Raw genomic sequence first — 5,191 nt, 5'->3', positions numbered from 1 at the left:
AGTGAGGATGTTGGAATTAGGTGTTGTTTTTCACTCCTTTCATTGTACTCTGTGAGTGAGGATGTTGGAATTAGGTGTTGTTTTTCACTCCTTTCATTATTCTCCGTGATTGAAAATGTTGAATTTAGGTGTTGTTTTTTCACCCCTTTCACTGTACTCTGTGATTGAAAATGTTGAATATAGTTCTTCTTCAATCTTCTTCCAACTCAATCTCCAATTGAAGATGGCAATGATATATATTTGTCTACCCTACATTAAACTCTGTGGGTGAAGTTATGAGTATTTTTTCTTTCTCCTCCCCCCCCCCAATAAACTTTATGCTTGTCTCTCCTATCAACATATTCAGTGACGGGTAGTGGAAGGGGAAGTAGTGGCTAGCATACTCGGATTGTGAATGCAATGACTCCTGCTGCTATAAAAACGGGTTTTGTACTTTAAGGGCCTTTTTTGCAAAAAACGTAACGGTCAATTCTTGGTATTTGATCTGACAAGAATAGCCCAAGAGTTTCCAGTGGATACTTTTGATTATCTGCCTTCCCTTTAGTTTACCAGTTTCAGATTAGGAATGGCTAAACTCGTAGCCTTTCTATAGCTTTAAGCAAAAATTCAAAAACAGCCAAAGAGATACTAACTGACTAAAAATTTAGGATAGCAGGAATGTTAGTATTATGAATTTTAGTGTACGATAGTGTGAGAAAACAGCTATCCTTTGGTATAATCCCCTAAGGAATTAGGGGATTATGGTACTCTAAGAAAATTGTTGGAGTATGTGGGTATAGTGGCCACCTTTCTAAAATCAACCAATATGGAGACTATAAGGCCCCTATTGCTATGAAATGTTATAAGGTGCAAGTTCAGACAGGAATTCAACGAAAAAAAAGAGACCAAGAGATGTGAGAGAGAACGAATAAGCCTAGAGTGGCGAAAGTAATATGCTGAAAGGAAGAAATTAAACTTATTCCTAAATCTATGTGTTATCGTTTACCATTAATATGTGTTATGTTTTCATTAGTATGAGTCAATTTCTGATAGGAACAAGAACAACCTAAATAAAATTTATGGATGTAAGAAGGGAAAGTGAAATGCGAGTATAGCACAATCATAAAAATATGATGAATAATACCAGGTAACTTTATAGCTTGCTTTAGATGATGATACTTATGCATATTTCCCTAGATGGGTCAGTGGTAATTTTATGGACTTACAAAGCTAAATCTGGGCTTCGATTTCCCGCGATGGACACAGAAAATAAACCAATGTGTTTTTGCTCTAAAGACAAACAAACAAACTTTTCTATGGATGCGCCTTAGAGCCTTCATGGGTAGAACCGGCCAATGGTTGCTAAATCAAAGAGATAATCGACTACAACGAATAGTTTGACTGATTTACATTTGATTTCACATGTGATTTAATAGCTGATTGTTCTATCTTTAACAAATAAGTTATACGAATTGGATATCGTTTTACAAAGTTTAAATATAACTATAACCAGTATAAATATATCTCAAAAGATGGCGTGTTTCTTTGTGACTTTCCAATCATGCAAAGAAATACATTTCCATTATTAACTAGAATCTGAATTTACCTCCAGTTGGCCAATGAGCCTGTTGTTACTCTTAATGGTTGTTTGATCGTTGTTAAGCACAAAGCTACACAATGGGCTATCTGTGCTCTGTCCACTACAGGTATCAATACCTGAATTTTAGTATCTTTAGCCTGCAGACTTTACACTGAGCCACTGTAGGGGGGGGGCACTTTAGATGGAAGAGGTTTCTTTGATTGTAACTAAACACAAAGTCACACAATGGGCTAATCTGTGCTCTGCTCACCATGGGTATGAAAACCCGAATTTTAGCATCGTAAGCCTCCAGACTTTCCGCTGAGCCACTGGAGGGGGCTCTAAACGGTTTGTTTGTTTGTTATGGATTCTGCTCAAAGCTACATCGGGGCTATTTCTGCTTAGCCATCCCTAATTTAGTAGTGAAAGACTAGACGGAAGGCAGCTACTCATCACCACCCACTGCAAACTCTTGGGCTACTCTTTTACCAACGAATAGTGGGATTGACCATCACATTATAATGCCCCCACAGCTCAGAGGGCGAGCATGTTTGGTGTGATGGGGATCCGAACCCACGACCCACAGATTATGAGTCGAGCCCCTCAACCACCTGGCCACTAAACGGAATAGGAGAATATTTTGATCTGTATATGTTATCACATACAGCCAGTTATTAGGGACTCAACTTGAAAAATTGTCAAATGTAAATATACAATAGAGATACTTTAGAAGAGTTTTATTCATCTATGTGTGAAAAACACTACACGAAAATATAAGCTTCATTAAGTACACTTAAGTTGAAATACTTTTAACGTAACAAATGTCAGAGCAGTTCTGAGCCAAAGTGTTTGAATAGTTCTACACAGTATGACTCTTCCTTTCTATTTCAGTTATGGTAATCGTCTGTTTGTTTGCTGATTTTTTGCACCAACATATTCGAGGGAAATGTGCTCGAGCCGTCCATAATTTTTAAGTGATTCACTATAGCAATGGTTCTCAATCTGTTCCCTTCAAATAGTCTGAGAAAGTATGCATGATTAAGAAAGTGGGAACATAGCATAACTATTCCATTGTCGTCCGACAGATAAAATAAAGAATGAGATGGGTCGAGAAAAAAAATATTGAAAACAAGTGGACTAGAGGAATGGAAACTAGACAACAACCTCAACCACCAACTCTTGGGTTCTTCTTGTCAGACCTAATACTTGCTCTTATAATGCACTAACGGATCCAAGTGCAGGACATAATTTTTTTTCTTTCATTTTTCTTTCACACTCACCACTATGCCAATTTAAGTCATATATGATATTTGTGAATAGTAAATAAAAACATGAATAAAATTTAAATATATCTTAAGAAACACAAAGATCATCGAAATACTCGCCTAGAAAGCAGATACAAACCACTATAAGAAACTCCTACCATTGACTCTGTAAAAACTTTATTCCTTGTTTGATCTTAGTCCTGATATTATCAAATGTAAGCCATTATCTCATTCTCGTGACGTTCTGATCACTGTCCAGCAGAATGTAATAATACATTTTCCATGTAAGATAAATCTGGTTCAGACGCCTCTATTGCAAAATGAGACCAGGAACTAGGAAGTTCGAGTTAGCAAGGTCAGTGGCATAGTTGCATAAAGGCATCACCTAGCAATGAAGTAAGTTCACGAGCACCAGTGACAGGTTGATGGATTATTGATGCTAACTCGCAAGTATTAGGAAAGCTACGGAAAAGTCGTAGTTAACAAGCAAAAGCAGTACTTTGAGGTGATATCGCTTACAGCACACAGATGTAGAACTACAAGTAAATAGACAACCAGTTAACTCAACAAAACAGTAACCAATTACTTGAGAGTTTTGGTTATGGTTTTAGATTAGCCCGGGAATTCCCCTAAAGCAACCAATAGAGTGGCAGGACTACTTGCGGGTAGTGTTGGATACTATTTGGAGGGTCGAGAGAATACCAAGAAATTATGGTTTATAAACCCGTGTCCGGAGCTGAAAAATCAATTCCTTCAGAGTTCTGAAGTTTCGCCGGCAGTTCAGAAGTTCCTGTGAAGTTCTCGAGCTCATGACCATGAAAGTTTCTAACATCAGTAAGATTACCAGTCCAACTATGGTTTCTCTCTTAATCAGTTAGTGTAAGTAACTTTAAAGGAATATTATGTTAAACTAAGAAGAAGTGTATCTATGTGTAATGCTAGAAAACCTATGTTAACGGCGCTCAAAGCGTATAACGATTAACAGTGTTTGAAAAATGTTTAATGGTTAACGAACTTTTGATCTATATTGGATGTTTGTTAGAAATGATTAATAAATGTTATTATAATTGTTCAATGGTGGTCTGGGACTCTGTTTCTTTATTCTAACTTAAATTACCTCGAGTTAGCAACTTGTGAGCTCCACTCGTCATGACAAAATCCTCCAAATAGATAAATTTGGTGTAATGAGCAGTTTTAATTGAAACTCCAACAATTAAGCCCACGAGGGCCTTTGATTGTTTTAGACATTTGCTTTTTCAATTTTCCTACTAACTTTCTCAGCACCATCAGAGTTTTGACACACTGAAAATTACAAGTAACGGTTATCATCTTCTTGTAAATCTATTTCAAGTTAAAATAAAATGCTGTCTTATCAGAACAGCTAGGGATGGCCGCAAATATCTACTTCTAAGTAATATACTAAATACTATTGTAAATAATTTGACATAAAAATCACAATACTGAGCGTTAACTTTTAATGCATAAACTATTAGATCTTCTAGTCTAACTTTAATAATGTGATGGGATTCTTAATGAACTTTAAAACTAAGGTGGTAGGCCATCTGGTGACAACAAACTGACTCACACTGGTTTTATTCTTTCCAACTTTCAGACATTATGGGCCACACAATTCGGGCAGTCAAATGGCATTGGTTTCAATCTGGAAATTTAAACAAAGTTTATCTGCTGTTAAAAAAATGTGTAAATTGCTACATAAAACAGACTACAGAATTTGTTTGCTGTTTTGTTTGAATTCAAACTTTCATCAAGATTAAAAAGTCAGTGGCGTTGTATAGATGTCGCCTTTTTCATGTGAATGTATTTTAATTAGTTTAAAAAGTTAGTATGTCAAAGTTATACGGAAATCTATGGTTTATACATTTATTTATTTCGTCTTTTGTATATGAGCAAACAATTTAAATGGACATTAGATTCTTTTTATTTCTTTTTTTTTAAGTAAAAGGTACCACCCCCTCACCCTCCTGTGTTTCTACGGTAAGCTTGTAGGGATTAGAAAGCTCAAAATTGGGGTTAAATTGCTACGGCAGACACAGCGCAGATAGCCCATTGAGTTTAACATAAAGGACACGGTAACAGTCCAAAAGTAGGCACAGAATTTTATTTTCATAGCCATTAGTAAGAATAGTTCCCAGCAGATGGCGGAATCAGAAAAAGTTTCTTGTTTTCTTGTAACCGTAAGTTTCAGGTCTAAGCAGCGAAATTTGAATTTTTCAGTCACTTTAAACCCAATAAGATACAATACTTTTAAAAGATGCATATATTCTTTTGATATTCTAAACCTAATCTAAGCATTTAAATTATTTAGAAACTTGTCAATAATTATAAAACTATATAAGATATATATTAA

The sequence above is a fragment of the Limulus polyphemus genome, unplaced genomic scaffold, assembly GCF_000517525.1.
Source record: "Limulus polyphemus unplaced genomic scaffold, Limulus_polyphemus-2.1.2 Scaffold550, whole genome shotgun sequence".
Classification (NCBI taxonomy): Eukaryota; Metazoa; Arthropoda; class Merostomata; order Xiphosura; family Limulidae; genus Limulus; species Limulus polyphemus.
The sequence above is the reverse complement of the archived record's forward strand: the minus strand, read 5'-3'. Positions refer to the sequence as shown.